This window comes from Accipiter gentilis, chromosome 10, assembly GCF_929443795.1.
Source record: "Accipiter gentilis chromosome 10, bAccGen1.1, whole genome shotgun sequence".
NCBI classification, from domain to species: Eukaryota; Metazoa; Chordata; class Aves; order Accipitriformes; family Accipitridae; genus Astur; species Astur gentilis.
Genome location: NC_064889.1, coordinates 27,210,177 through 27,226,722, shown reverse-complemented (window position 1 = coordinate 27,226,722; position 16,546 = coordinate 27,210,177). Strand labels below are relative to the sequence as shown.

At 43.9% G+C, this 16,546-nt stretch overlaps 1 protein-coding gene and 1 pseudogene; both read left to right on the top strand.

Moving 5' to 3' along the window:
• The window catches only part of LOC126043975 (myosin heavy chain, skeletal muscle, adult), a 102,968-nt gene that overhangs the window by 39,672 nt on the left and 46,750 nt on the right, over positions 1-16,546 (top strand).
• LOC126043290 (myosin-1B-like) lies at positions 13,351-14,407 on the top strand (annotated as a pseudogene).

The window sequence follows — 16,546 nt, the reverse complement described above, 5'->3', positions numbered from 1 at the left end:
AACCACTGCATGTGGTACTCCATGCATGCATCCCACGGCTGCCAAGCCATGGCCTTGGATGCTCACTGGGTTCAGATGATGAGGTGTGACCTGCAGCACAGCTGGACCTCTTCACAGTTGAATATATCCTGCTCGTAGGGTGCTAAGGGCAGTGGGGACACACCAGTAGGGCTTACAACAAAGCTGCTGAAGCCCATAAGGGAATACAACTCATGTAAAATACTTTGTTCTCTGCCTTTTTGGTAATGGTATTCTGAACTCTTTTGTTAAATTTCTCTCATCTATAGCTCAGAGAGTTATTTTCTCTTAAATTAGTCCAATTTTTTAAAGAGAATCTCCATTCAGAGTTAATTTTGGTTAGATTATTAAGACAAGACCACTTCCTACATCTAACAACAGCACACTACTGTCTCTTTCAGACAGTGAACATGGATTAATAGTCACAGATATAGCAGGATAATACTTTCTGGGGTTCACAGAAGGCTGTAGTCATAGCATGAAGGATCATGCTTATTCAGTGTTTACTGTGTCAAGTAAAATTTCTTGCTGATACAGCTAGGGACTGCCTCTGCTTCCTTCATGCTAGAATCATACTGCTGGCTTGTCAAAATGGAATCTGTTAGTACAATGAGGTCTTTCTTCATTGCATTGTCTAGATGAAGTGCTGGTGAATGCAAACAGAACATTGGAATGATAAGCTCATTAGAGCTTCCATTATCACCACCCCAGCCAAAAGCAGTGCCATCTCCACCCCTTATTCTATACCATTTAAGTCATGCACTGTTTTCACACCATCCCATACATCCTTATTAACCACTACATCCCTCCCCATCTTTTGATATATACATAAATGTAATTTCCTATGATAGGGGTGGTCTATGGGCCACCCATGTAAAATGTCCATAAAATATCCATTGAGTTCATATAGTCCATGACTTGGGTTCCATCTATTATGGTGGTCACTTAGGACAGGAAAGATGGTGTGGTTTTTGAAGTTATTTGGCACCAAATCCAGCTCAGGTTGGCTCACTGCTGCACTTGCATGTCTCCTTGTGAGGTTAGTCCTCCATTGGTTTGTGTGGTTCCTGCTATAATACTTCTATAACATGTAAGGCAAATCATGGGCTACAACAATTTAAAGGTATATCTGTTACAGTCTCTACCTCTTGACCCTTTGATTGAGGGTTTAATATTTGCAAAGAACTCCTACCCTTGCCCTTGCCTGTGTATATCCATGGGCCACGATCCCATAAGGGTGTGCCTGCTCCAGCATGAGAAGGACAATATTTCCCACAGGGCCAGGAAAAGGAAGGTGGCCACTGTGAGGGCCTTGCTGTGCCCAAGGGACCCCCTGGGTCAGGAGTGCTGTGGCCCCATCTCTGCGCCTGTGCAGGTTGGGCAAACAACAGGGGGATGCTGGCTGCTGGGGAGGTGCCACTGCTGCTACAAAGCTGAAGGAGAGCAAACCAGCTACTGTTCAGGTGCTTGATGGGCTCTAGCCTCCAGCCTGCATAGGGAAAGGGTTGTGGGCAGAAGCCTGCCACAGCCTCAGGCCAGAGGGTGATTCCTGGTGGGAGCTTTGCACAGGGGTCCCCTCCCAGGCTGTGGGCTAGGCGGCATCCTCGTCCTTCAAGCAGTATCCCAAGAGGAGCAGTGAGGCATGCCGAGTAAGAGCTGTTTTCTCTGTTTCCCTCCCCAGAGCTGACAAAGAGGGCTGCAGGGAACCTGGGTTGGAACTGTGAAGACCTGATGGCTACAAATGAACCTGGCCCAAGTGACTCTGGAGGAAACAGGGAGTCATTCCTACAGTTGGGCTTCAGAAAGGGGCACAGGGAACTGCAAAGGCACACCTGTGGCAGGGCTGCAGCAGTGGGACTGGTTTAATTTGGGAGACTCAGCACAGACCAGAAGCACAACATGCTCGTGGAGGAGGACAGGCTTGAGGGAGGGTAGGGAGAAGATCATGGTACTTGCTCTGGAGGGAGTTGCATTGTGAGCAGGGCAGCCCCTGAACCTCTGAATCCCAGTGCAAAGCCCCTGGGAAATGCTCAGGCCAGCTTCATGGATGGTGGGGGCTGGTACCGGGCAGAACTATTGTGAGCAGGCATTGCATGGGAACCTGCTTCCCCCTCTTTCTGGCACCAGCCTTGGGGGGCTGACTGTGGTCGCAGGGCAACTGTGACAGCTGTGATGAGGTAAGGGGATGAGTGCTTTTCAGAGAGAAGATGTCTGGAAATGCCCAACATGACAGACCAGAGGCTGGGTAGTGCTGTATGAGGGGCCTCCCTTGCCTTTTGGCCCCTGATCCCCTCAGAGATGGGGGCAGTGTCCAGAGAGAAGGCATCCTCTGATATGTCCCTGCCTGTGTCCCACCCTCAGTCTCAGTTCCCAGTGCAGAGGACACACAGCCAAGCAGCTTCCTTGGATGGCATTAGGTGCTAGGGGACATGTCTATCCCAGAGCAGTACCAGCAGCGATAGCAGGATGCTAGAAGCCCTTCTGCCCCTGTGAGCAAGAGCTGCCCTTGTTTTCACAGGCCATACGGATCATTTCCTCACCTCTGCCTCTGTGGTGGAGGAGAGAGGGTCGCCAGCAGAGCAGCTGTGCCGGCCAACATGTAGAGCAGTGATGTGAGGACAGCAGAAAAATCACCTGAGCATCCTGTCCATCAAGTCACATGAATGTGTAGCCAGCTCTGCAGGAGCCTGCCTGGTGGTGGGAAGCTAAAGATTGCCCTTTTGGAGCCCAAGTATGCCTGGGGGAGGACAGAGGGGAGAGGCGGTGCTGAGCCCAGGCTTACAACTTCTTCCCCTGGTTGCAGGGCAGAGAGGCTGAGGCAGTGGCTAAGGAAGAAGGGAGCAGAGATGTGCCTTTGGCCAGGGATGGACAGCATGGAGCCTACTACTTGGCACGGCCAGTCTAGTGAAGAGAGACAGGAGAGAAAAGAGGCTGGAGAGGAAGAGTCATCATCCGGGCCCACAAGACCCAGGGTGCGGTGGAGGAACTGGGACCACACTGAGACCTCAAGCTGGCCACAGGAACTCTGGGACTGCTTTCCTCATGGATAGAGGTGCCATGAGCCCTACAGCACCCTGACCCCACCAGTGTCACATCTCATGCCAGCAAGGCAAAGTGCTGCCCCCACATCAGGGCACAAGGTGGAGGAAACCTCCTAGAGTCCAGCATCTCCTCCACCCTGCAGTCTTCTTGCTACCTAAGAGATGAGAGCAGCTCCTGGTCCTCAGACAACACAGAGTACATCATGACCATCTGCAAGTGCAACTGTGTCTGGGCCATGGGCAGGGAAAAAACTCCCAATATAGCTGGAGCTATTGGGAGAATGAGAGCAGTACTGAGGCCTGTGACTTCCTGTCCTGTGGATATGTGATGGACCATGCCATGACCTACACATCCAGTGCATCCCCAGAGGTCAGTGGTGAGACACACACGAATCCAAGAAAATGTTTTGTTAGTCTAATCAGTGTTTCAACAGTCTGATCAAAATACAATACATATTACTTGTCCAATCACTAATACCTACAACCTAAATTGTCCACTTTCTCCCAGTGGTGCTTAGTGATACAGAATGGAAAAATCGCAAATTTAATAGTATCTGCTCCTTTTTTAAAAAATGTGGAGATCTCATTTTTCCAGTCTGGTAAGGTCAAGGGTCCTTCTCAACAAAGTGAGTCTTTAGCATCCTGAATTCTTTGCCAGGAAGATTATGATGTTGCTGGTGGGGTTTCTTCATCCTCCACCTTGGGTGATCTTAGCATTATTTTTATATGCTATTGAACAGCCTGTTGCTAATATTTCTTCTTCTTTTTTTTTTTTTTTTTTTTTTTTTGCCATAAATCTAATTACCCAAAGAGCACATGGTTTTTTTAGATTTTTAACATAAAAGGTATAATTTCTTTGTACAAACTAGGCTAAAGCTAAAAACAAGTTAGACATTTGTCTCCAAACTGTTGGGAAACTTGCTGCTTCAGCTAAACACAGCTAAATAAGCTCAAGACTTAAGTAGTCCAGGCAAGATCTGATGAGTCCTTGTATTGTTAAACTAGCTCAAGGTTTCTGGCCTTCTGATAGAAATGGCAACAGGAAATGTAATATGCTATGGGACTACATTAGGAAAATGCTTTAGGCACTTTCTGGACTGGCTTGACATTTGGTCAGGCCCAGAATGGGTATTCTCATGCTTCAAGCTATTAATTTTGAGTATCAATGTGTAGCGTATGGAAAGAAGTCACTCTAAAAGGCGCTTCTTTCCATGATCATGACATCTTTTGTAGAGGAGGGTTTATCACTTACAGAGGTACTTACTTCTTTCCATAAGAAGACAAGTCTAGAAGACCAAGTTAGACAAGAAGTTGAATTTTTAGACAGTGACACCTACTATACTTCAAATGTCTGAGTCTACACTGGCAAGCAAGACAGTCTTTTCCTATTGAAGCTAAGCAGATAAAGGCATTTACTTTTCATGTCAAATGGAAATTTTCTCAGTGTGTTATATTATATACATATAGAAATCCAGTCAATTAAAGATCTTATGAAACTCTCTGTCATTGATAGCACAAAGGGAAGACAGGTTCTGCATCTGTTTGCATTTGTTATAGAATCCTTAACCCTTCACACTACCGTGAGTCGTTGCTTATCTAATACTGTCATGCCAGTGCATTTATTTTTTTCTAAACATGGTTTAGAAACCTGGCTTCTAAAATGAGCTAGTTTTATGTTGTTTTACTTCACTTTAGTTCAGTATGAGGTGGTTGCTGAAGATTTTGTACAAATTTCTCTGATTATGTTCAATACCAGTATCTTTTCTGTTTTGCAATCCCTGTTAAGAGGCAAACCTTTCTGTGGAGGAGAGTCAGTTAAACATTACTCTGAGGGCAGAAACAGAGAACTACCACAAATGTCAAAACAAGATCCTACTAAAGAGCAAATTTTTCTACCATCTAGTTACTGGATTTCTATGAAGTCTTGACAGCAGGCGGATCTCCCTACTTCTTTTTTGTTGTTCTTGCAGCAAACCAGAAAGAGCCTTTAGCTCTTCTGAGCCTTCTTTTCTGTTTTAGGTGTTTTGCTATTGTAGCTGATAAGTAGTTTTAACAAAAAATTACTTGCTCCTTTATGGCATACTTTATTTAAAACATCTAGCACATTTCTTCATAAACTTCAGACTGCTGTGAGAAGGAGAAGTACAAACAAATGCTTAGGCACTGGAAAACATGTCCAGACAAACTCTGGTGATTTCCTCCTTGGAGATTTCCAAAATTCACCTATATAGGGTCTTGAGCAGCCTGATCTAGCTCTGCTTTGAGAACTGTATGAGACGCTTCCAGAGAACATTCTGATCTAAATCTTTTCAGGATGACATGATTCAGTGATTTTTCTCCATCAAGAGCAAGGCCTCTCTGTCCTCAAACCTGCACACTGGGTTATTTTCAGTGTTTAACTCACCAAGCCTAGTGGGTCTTTTCAAATTGTCTCTGCTGGATTTGTCCAAATCGTTCTTTTAGATCCTTCTCATATTATTTATAGGAGATCTATTCAGTCAGTGAGATATCAATAATTTCTAATTATATCTGGTCACATCACCTGACAGTTTTCCCTTTAGTTGACTTTGCCAAACAATGCTTTACCAGAAAAAAAGTTTGCCAAAAATATTGTGACTGAAGAAAGAAAGGGTATCTGTACCATGTGAAGACAAGAGTATAAAATGTCTTGAGACAAGACAGCTCTGCCTTTAAAGACATTTTTCAGGTAAGTGTGGGCTGTCTCAGCTAGTAAAAAGGGTATAGAGCCTTGCATTCTCTGTTACACTGGCATCCGGCTCCTCCTGGCACTCATTTTCAGAAGGTGATCTGTCTCTCAGGTCATATTTTACACATGCTTTCAAGGCATCTGTAAATATTCATTCTGCAACTTCACTCTGAATTTCTGCACAGCAATAAGAAGGGAAATTCTTTTTCTGTTTTACAGTACTACCAGCCTTCAAGTCACCCAGCCTGCAAGTAACTTGTCCTATCCCACAAGAGGTAAGACACTGTTTTATTCATTCTTTGTGTATAATAAGGGCATATAAAGGATTTAGACTTGTCTAGCAGTTCTACTTTGAAATACATATTTACTGGAGGGAGGCAGGGGGAGAGAGGGAGATTATACTGGGAGTTCATTTGCCATCTGTCAAGGTTTAAGCCCAGCCTGCAACAAAGCACCATGAAGCTGCTTGCTTACTCCTCCCCCACCCCACCACCCCAGTGGGATGAGTAATGTAAGGAAAATATAAGGAAAAGCTCCTTACCACTCACCAACTATCATCATGGGCAAAGAACAGACTCAGCTTGGGGAAAAAAACAGAATCAATTTAATTTACTAGCAATCAAATGAAAACAAGGAGAAGTAAACCCAAACCTTAGAACACCTTTCCCCCACCCCTCCCTCTTTCCCAGGCTCAACTCCACTCCCGGTTTTCTCCACCTCCTGTCTCCCAGCAGTGCAGGGGGATGGGGAATGGGGGTTGGGGTCAGTTTGTCACACGTTGTCTCTGCCTCTCTGCAGCTCCTTCCTCCTCAGGGGGAGGACTCCTCACTCTTACCCTGCTCCAGTGTGGGGTCCCTCCCACAGGCTGCAGTCCTTCATGAACTGCTCTAGCATGGGTCCTTTCTGAGGGCTGCAGTCCTTCAGGCACAGACTGCTCCAGCACGAGCTTTCCCATGGAGTCATGGTGATCTTCAGGGGCATCTGACTGCTCCGGTGTGGGCTCCTCCATGGGCTGCAGGTGGGCATCTGCTCCCCCCGCTCACCTCCATGGGCTGCAGGGGGACAGCCTGCCATCTCACCACGGGCTGCAGGGGCATCCCCTCCTCTCGCACAAATCCTCCCCCTCCCTCTTCACTGACCTTGGTCTCTGCATAGGTGTGTCTCTCACATTCCACTCCCCTCCCCATTGCAGGTTCCCCTTCTTAAACATGCTATCCCAGAGGCGCTACCACTGTTGCTGATGGGCTCAGCCTTGGCCAGAGGCAGGTCCAACTTGGAGCCGGGGAAGCTTCTAGCAGCTTCTCACAGGAGCCACCCCTGCAGCCCCCTCCCCCGCTACCAAAACCCCACCACACAAACACAAAACACCATCCAAAGACTGTGTCCAAGGACTACAATGCAGTGACATGTAAGAAAAATAATGTATCTTAGAAGCAGTATGACTATATCTGTATCATGCTGCACTTTTGCTAATAAGCCCTGCTCTTTCGTAGGATGAAGTAACTTAGGCGGAGAAGAGCACACTGATGTAGTTATGCTGCTTCCAGTATTAGGTCTTGCAGAGCTGATGATGGTCATTCTGTGCACAGAACAGAATATGAAGTGCATAGTGCTTTGAAATGTGCTGTAGACCTAGCATAGGAGACCATCTAAGGTAGAATTTTTTTCCTGCTGACAAACTATTTTCTATCTCTGTTATGTAAAATTGAGTTATAATTCCCCTGACCTGGACTTAAACACACTTCTAGCTGATGTCTCATATTTAATTGCAGACCAAAGCAGAGTGTGGGTTTTTATCCCTAAATCTTTGACTTGTCAGTACCCAAACTGATCAGGTTACACCAGAAGAATATATTTGTATATTCTATTCATTAGTAAAAAATATGAGTCAGTCTATCACTTTATCCCACGTTTTCTATTAAAATATATTGTGTTGAAAAACATACCAGTCCTGCTGATTAGCTTTGAAACATGATGCAGTGTGCTTTTAGTGTTGCAAATTGCCTATTTGCTGGTAAGGGATTTGAGTCAAGTGAAGACAAAGATCACAGCCAGTATTTATTTGAACACCTTTCATTAATTACTTTGCTACAGTTTTTAGACTCAAGCTGTTACTATTCATGCTGGGCAACCTTGGACACTGTACATTCATGTATTTCCTCACAGCTCATTCATGCACACACTCACCTGTAGCTCCCCAGGAGGAACAACAACCGGGAGGCCAACCTTGACAGGTCAGTGGCTTCTAGCTGCATGTTCAAGAAGACCCTCTGGGGCTCCTGGTTTCATCAGGTGGTATGTATAATGCTGTAGTCTGTACTAACCTCTTGGATGTCATCCCAGTTATACAACTCGATGTTGATGGTGGTGTGTGCCGTTGGGCTTGGGCAGATTAAGCAGGTCTTGGTGTTGTAAATTTGGCAGTTCTTGAGGATTTAACAGGACCACTAGCCTGAGGACATTACCAGCTTTGAGAAGACTCTCACAGCATGCACTTTTTCTCTGTTCAGCCTGCTGTCTTCTGATGCATCTTTCTCCATCCCTACAGAGGGGCATGTATGCAACCCATTCACATTTCCTCACAAGGAGGGAACTTTTATGACTTTGCTAAGGACTTTGTGCTACTATGCCCATGCTGTACTCCACATACAAAACTGGAAATCTTTCTTCCCTTCCAAACTTGAATTTAATTGTTGAATACGTAGGGAGCTCTCATTTAACTGCAAGTAATTTAATGCTTTGCTGTTGGTTACTGTAAATTAGTGCTTAAAGACTTAGCTGAGAATCTAAAATTGACTTACCTTCTGAAAATTCCAGTTATGAGAAATGTATTATCATTTTGGGATTCTAATACTGCATTTAAACTTCCACGTCAATTTCTGAAATTCATAAACCTTTATTTTCTTATAAATTATTTTCATGTACATTTACAAGGCACTAAACCACCATTAAACTGAAACTGTGATAAGCATTAAAAAGTCATATTTCTTCATGAAATTGTGTCACTTACAAGTTATTTCCAATCACCACTATCAGTTACCAAATGTTTGTGCTGCGAATTTAAGTTCAGGTAGTCACAATATTTTATGGTTGAGTGTCAAAAGGGAACAAAGTTCTAAAAAGTGCAGTATTTGTGTCTCAGATCAGTAGGCTGATTCAAAATAAAAATATGTCTAATTGGCTACATGGTTTGCAAGTATAAGCTTTTTGACCTAAACTTCTCCACATATGTAAAGTTTCAGTGCCATTTTCCACTGTGTAAATATGTGGGAAACTGTCTCCAAGGCCATTTGCAGTGGAAAATTGGAAATGTGGCACTGAAATACTGCACACACTGAAGCTGATGCCTTTTTCGGGCATTGGATAATCACTCCTGTCTGTGCAAGGACAGGACTGCAGATCTTGCTGCGCAGGGGACTCAGGGAGGCCAGAATTTTTGTTTCACACAGAGGCAGAGTACAGCTAAGCGGCATCTCCATGTGAAACAGTTGTTCTTGGGTGTAGTGGATGTGTGGTGCTGTTCACATTGGGTGACACATTGCATCTCACTGCTCCACTGGGAGAACTGCCTTGAAGAATCAGTCTTCCTACTTCCACAAGGGAGAAGAAGCAGCTGAGGAAGGGAGTGGTGGTTGCTGTGGGAAGACATTTGTCCCCAATGCCATGGTCCTGTAGCCAGCAGCCAGCCTGTTTTTCCATGTTGTGGCCAACCAAATCGGTTTGTTGTTGGCAGCTTCTTTGCTGCTACTCACCTGCTCCCAATGCCCACCTCAGGGTGGTGCTTTAGGCAGGTGGACTTTGCCTCTGGCTGGGCAATACAGCTAATTATTTCCTGGGGTAGAGTTGTTCCTGCCCTAGGGAGTAAGAATGGTCTAGGAAGGATGGGGGTACACTTCCTAACTACCCTTCAAGACCTAACTTTTCCAAAATACTTGTCCAAAAAACCTTAAGAATAAAAGTCAAAAGAGAAATATCAGCAACTCTTGAAGGTATTTGCAATTATGTTAAAGACCCAGAGATGCCTTCAGTTTTGCCATGTATCACGTCCCAATTTCTCAGGATGATGACTCAGGTTTGCTGAATCCCAGGTCAGGATTAAAGTGAAACAACACCAGGGATCTTTTAACTCACAAACCTCAATTTTTATTCGCTCACAACAAGAATTGGCATGCTCACAACAAGAATTGGCAGGAAACTACATCAGTAAATTGTGTAATGTGCTAACCGTACATCACCAAACAAATACTACAGGCCTTGCTTATTTGGGGATCAGTTCAGGGAAGACAACAAGGTGAGCCCTCGCATTGAGTCACGAGGTTCAGAGCAGACCCCCCTCGCTTTCTAGGCTCCTTCTCAGAGAGGAGCCCAGGGGTGGCTGGATCCACTCCTAGTCCCAGACGTGGTCAGCGGTTTATGTCTAAAGGGATGAGGTGTAGGGATTACAGAAAAAGAGAGAGAGACAGAGAAGAGAAGGATTTCACCAGTCCTGGGTCCAGCACTGGTCCAGTCCCCCAAGGGGCCCAGTTCCAGTGGGCGTGTGCACGTGGGGCTTCAGTTTGTGTCCTTTGTCACCTCCTTGCCCCTCCTTCGGGCAGGCACTCAAACTCATTAGGCTAATTGGGTGTCATGGGTGGTTTGTGCTTTGGGAAATGGGTCGGTGGGCTTGGGGGTCCTCTGGGGAGTCGCTTCTCCCTCCCTGCAGGGACGACCGCTCTTTGACCTCTGTGCCATATATGGTGAGCTGCCCCGCTCAGCCTATCAGAACCGCGCGCTCTCCGGCCTGCGGACTTGTGCAGTCGGTTGCTGGGCAGGGTTCGTTGTTCTGCAGAGCAGAACTTGCCCCACCACCGGGTTTGAGACATTAACTCCTTCAGCCTCTGACACCATGTGCTTGTGCCCCAGATTGTGAGAGACTGAATTGTTATCTTGAGCTGTTTGTCTCAAAGATTGTTAAGTGTGAGAGACTTCTCAAGCCATTCATCTCAAGAATTGTGGACTGCTTATCTCAAGCCCTTTTTCTCTGAGATGGCCTGTCTAAGCAGGACATTGCTTCCTCCATAAGGACAATTACTAGGCCACTGAGGCATTCAGGAGAGGAAACAGGCTGAAGCCGACAAGCATGTAAGAATGTGGAGGCTACCATTCTCATGGAAACTGTAGTCTTTGAGATAAGATACTGGTTTCTGGTGTTGATCACCTGAAGGTCGTGTGATAGATGAAACCTGCAGCGTGTGAACAGTGCATGAACAATATGTATGTGCATACATCTCGAAATATGCCCTATAAAAGACCGTGGAGACAAGATGTGGTGTGCACCCGCCACCGAAGAATTGAAGACTAAGGACCAACGGGACACCACTGGATCCATGCTGGTGACTATCCTTGCAACTATACTGACTGCTTGCTTGATTTCTGCCTTTTCTTCCATTCTATCCTATTGCTACTATTTTCTACATTTGATACTTTTGATAATAAAAGCTCTTTTGGGTATACGGCATTTGACCGCGTTTGTGTCTTAATCTTGCTCTTGGGATCATATTGAAACCTTCCCTGACATTGGATCGGGACACAGATTCTGAGCATTCATCTGCTTCCCATTTAAATCCCACTGGGGATTAAGTGAAGGTGTATCTTAATAATTATCTTGCTGACCAATAAGGAACACCTGAGCCACAAAAGCCTAGCATGCATAGCAGGTAATAGTAACAAAACCTGTACTCAGCATTCACTGAATAGAGAAAAAACTGTGGGAACACTGACTGAAGACTGGAACTGCTTTTTTCTTTTGTAGCTTGATTCCCTAACAGCTAGACTGCAGGCAGAGATCTTTCTTATCCTGTATATTTTGCATTACTTTCTGTACAAGGATTCATCTTTGATAGGAAAAAATGGACAAAAGTGATTTGTTTCACTTTCAGCGGAATTTGTGAGAGGTGGTAATCAAAACTAGATGCCAGTACTTAGATAAGGTTCACTTGCCTATCATATAAAAGTTCTCCACCACCCAGCCTGTCTTAAAAGACAAGAGAAAGGCTGGATCAGATCCTTGGAAGATAAATGTTTCCTGGAAGGGACATTCCAGGTTTGATGCCTAATACTTCCTGGAGTGCTAACTCATAGATACTAGGCAGATTATACAGAACTGCAGAAATGATCTGTGTTCCATATTCCCTGTCTGAGGCTATATCAATTGCTTTCTGCAGGGGTCTGTTTCTCTCCCCTGACTATATAAGGGTGCTGAGGTGGTAAGCTTAAACTTTAAAAAAATCACTTTCAGAAGATCAAAGTTGTCTTTGTTCTAATTCCCTGTCACCTAAATTCTGTCTGTAGTCAGTAGAGAACAGTGGATGTTGATAGAGAATGATTCAGGCCATCTTGGGAAAGATGTATCAAAAAAAGTGGAGTTAACTCCTGGAGGTGCCTTTTTTCATCAGAAACTGTAGAGACACCTTGGACCTCCAAATGAAAATGCCAAATTAAAAACAAAACAAAACAAAACAAAACTTCTTCAAGGCAAAAACCAGGAACTCTTGATAAATCAATTTTTTTAGGAGACCAAGGAAGGCACCTCTATCAGAAATGCACACTGAGATAATGTGGAACACTCTTACAGGAGTCTGAAGATGCTAGGAATGAGAGGATCCTACACCTCACCTGTGGAAGACTGGTGAGGATGTATCAGCAGGGACTTTGTTTAGTTTATCTTTCTTAGCTTCTTCAATCACATCTCATTTAGTTTCCAGGTTCTTGACAAAGAAAGCATTTTCTGTTTTCTCCACTTCAAAGTTAGAATACTATTAGTGTTCTTTATTGAATTTGATAACATTCGAGTATCTTTGCTTGGGTAGGAGCTGGGGAGTGCATTTGGAAGAACACCAACAAAACTAGTTTTTTCCCCATTAGCAAGGTTTCAAAATCAGGAAATGACTGAATATAGCTCTTAAAATGGCAATCACAGCTCGATTTACAAGAAGTAGATAAAATATACATAACCTTGTCTTTCAGTGTGTGTCTTTCTAAAGTGGAAGAGGTGTAAGGGAGAAGCTAGCCAAAGTGAACTATTCATAATGCCTGAAGAGTGGCTTTCAACAAAGATGCAAGAGTATCTGCCAGGAAGGCACATAAAAAAAGATGCTTTTTGGAGCCTGTACAACTTTTAGATGTTTAAAGCCAGACTAGTGAGTGAGGAACAGCTGACTCTTTCATTTTGATAGGTACTTCTGAAAAGTTTGTCTTCACTCTGAAGCATGCCATTAGAACTGAATTTACTGTTCCTGTTGTTAGTAAGATCCTTTTCTGAACTGTATCCTATAACTGGCTGATGGGAAAATATCTTTTTCTTTCATTTTCTAAAGGTGGATACAGTTAATGTTTATCAAAACAACCCTTGTGCTAACATAGCTGAGGGAGTAGCATGACATGGCATGACAGGGCAGGAATAATTTAAATTGCTGCTGCCACCAGACTGATAATAAACCAAGTGTCTGATGGGAGAGGTTTAATCCTCTTGAAGACAGTATTGTCATGAAATAACATTTTGCCCATCAGAGTTCTTTACAGGTCTAGCCCAAATAAAGTGCAGCCATGTCTTCAGATGCTGAGATGGCTGTCTTTGGAGAGGCAACTGCATATCTCCAAAAGTCAGAAGAGGAAAGAATTGAGGCCCAGAACAAGCCTTTTGATGCCAAGTCATCTTTCTTTGTGGTGTATCCTAAAGGAATCCTTTGTGAAAGGAACAATCCAGAGCAAAGAATCAGGGAAGGCCACCATCAAGACTGAAGGTGGAGAGGTAAGGAGAAAAACATGCTGAAGGACACCATTTGATTCCTAATCTTAGCTCTTAGCTGACATACATGCATCTCTATTCTTTGGCAGACCCTGACCGTGATGGAAGATCAAGTCTTCTCCATGAACCCTCCCAAGTACGACAAAATCGAGGACATGGCCATGATGACCCACCTCCATGAACCCGCTGTGCTGTACAACCTCAAAGAGCGTTATGCAGCCTGGATGATCTACGTAAGTAGCAGCAGCAGTCTCCCTCTGGGTAGCTAGGAGGAACTGCTCTGCCAGGCTAAGTGGAAGCCAACGTGCTGTCTCCCTTCCTCGCAGACCTACTCGGGTCTCTTCTGTGTCACGGTCAACCCCTACAAGCGGCTGCCGGTGTACAACCTGGAGGTGGTGTTGGCCTACCAAGGCTTCTTTGTTTCCTCCTGGCAGGAGGGGGGGTGGGGGTGGGGGGGGAGGGGATGTACTGCCACAACTAGATATGGGATGATAATAATAAATGTGATTTACAATGGGCCATGGCTTTGACCAAAGCAAGTGGACACTTAAATTACACTGTGTGTGTTTATATGTAGCTAAAGGAGGTATGTTGATTACAAAGTATAATTTATATAGCTATGATTTGGACTTTCATTGAGATGATCTGCCCACATATGTCTTTGAGTAGATAAGACTTATCAGGTGTATTTTTACGTCAGGAGACAAAATTAATGTTGCTGCCTTAGTTACTTACAGTTGTAGGTTAAACTGGATCTGAGAACTGGATCTTGTGGGACTGTGAGCAGGATCTGGTAGTAGATGTCCTGTTTGCCTTTTCCATGTTTCCCTTCTGGAACTCTGTAGATGGCTTTAGAGCATGCTTGTGCCAGCTCTCTCAAGCAGAACAGCACTCATGTTTGGCAGTGCTGGTGCTGCAGAGGAGTATGAGAATGGATATTTCTGCATCCATCTACTGGCAGCAGGGCACCATCCATCAGTGCCACTAAAAAGCTGTTTTCATTTCACCAGCCAGACCGTGCTGGTTTTAGAATAATGATCTTGGTTCTAATAGCTGTTGGCTGGCCTTTTCTGCCTTCTTAGAGAGTCCAAAGTGGGAAGTTTGATACTAAATAGCATTTGGCTAGAGTAGTATTTCCTGTGTGGATCTGAAGGTGCCTCCTATGGAAATACTGGAGTGTTCTCTCTTCATATCATTAGGGGTTTTTTATTAATTCCTAAGGAAGAAAGTAGAATATTGCTCAGAGGATGGGAGTTCGGGGGTGGAGGACTTTCATTTTCAGGTGTCAAATGAGACAGTCAAAGAAGTAGAGCATAGTGAAATAACAATCCATCTGCCATTTCTTCTTAGATCAGTCACCTTGTTAGGTAATTCCTATTGGCCTGGGAGGTGAAACTAAATATGAGATGTTAAACTCAGGTGATGATGTTGTCCCACAAATGGGGTTCATTTACCCAGTGTGCAAGCCAATAACACAACAGATTCGAGGTCTTTTCAAACTGATTTTGTTGATGCACACAAATGGGTGCCTGTCTCAAGACAGTACACCCTTGTCTCAAAAATCCTCATAATTATACACTTAACTAATACAAATTCATTGTTATTTTCCTTAATTATTGGTTCCTTCTTCTTCACCTTCATGTAAATTAGTGTGCAGACTCTGTCTTCTTCCTTCACTGTCTTCTTTTGAGCAGGTGGTGTCATTTGAGTAGGTGGTCAATGAGTTGGTGGTTGCGATCTCCCCCTGTAAGAATTACCTTTTACCTACTTGTTCCCTAATCTTGGCAGTTGCAAGCAGTTCTTCAAGGTTTATTGACCAGACCACAATCCATTACATTTTCTGACATAAACATAAAGCTTCATTGTCTAATAGTTAGTTCCTAAACCCTAAATCATGTCTAGTTACTGCTTTCCTATTTTAAATATTAACTGATGGGGGCTGTACACAGGGCTTTAGCAGCTCCCTGGTTATTTCAATCATATTATGCATATTAATTGATAACAATTATATACTGTAAATGTAATTTTTGAACCAATGTACTGGAATCTGAGCTGTCTCCCTCATTTCCCTTGTGAGTTGGTTTGAATGGTCCGTGAAGGAAGTTTAACTGTAAAGAATCATTTCCACTAATACCTGATTTATCAATGCTGTAATGACTCTCTAATTGGGTCTTGTCAATTTATTAAGAGAGTGGGCTATAAAATGGCAGTTCATCTGGTCTTTGATACTTCTCTCAGGTTTTCTATCCTTTAACTGTGCAAGGAGGCCATGTTAATGACACACTCAGAAATATGAATTTTAGATATTGGAAGCTCAAAGAGAATCCAATCTCAAACTCCTTTCAGATGTGTCCAACGAGAGGGTTTTGGAACCTGATAACTTGTCAAGATCTGAGTACATTAACCTTGGAGGGTGGTTTCCCAGGAGAACTAATAGCTTCAAAACTATTTGGTCTGTTGTATAACTTTTCATTCTGTCTCAGTACACAAAGTATGGAAAAAGAGACACCAGTGTTTTAAAAAGGTTTCAAGAATTATTTTGAGGAACCCAAACCTGAAGAAACTGTAGCCATGAATGTAATTACTGAATGCATAGTATAATATCCATCAGAGGTCTTTGGAGGCACCAGGAAGGACAGCGTATAGTTATTCTCACTATAGTATTACTATTCACTCTCAGGTGATTTGTGTAATTAACAAATGCATGCTCAAAGAATACTTTGTCTTCCCTCCTGTGGGTCACTGGTGGATCTGGCTGCCTGTCTGAGGGAATGTCTAGCATGAGAGATTCTGCCCACGGTGCTAAATCAACAGGGAAATGCAAAGGCCAATTACCTTCCCACCAATAGACAGAGCTTAAGGTAGGTGAAAAGACTTCTGTTTGAGCTTTTGTGACATCTAGCTACTTCCTGGCATCCTCAGCAATCTGTCATGCTGTGTGGAAATGGTATGTATCAGAATGGCTCAGCCACTCACTGCTCCAAACCAAAGCTA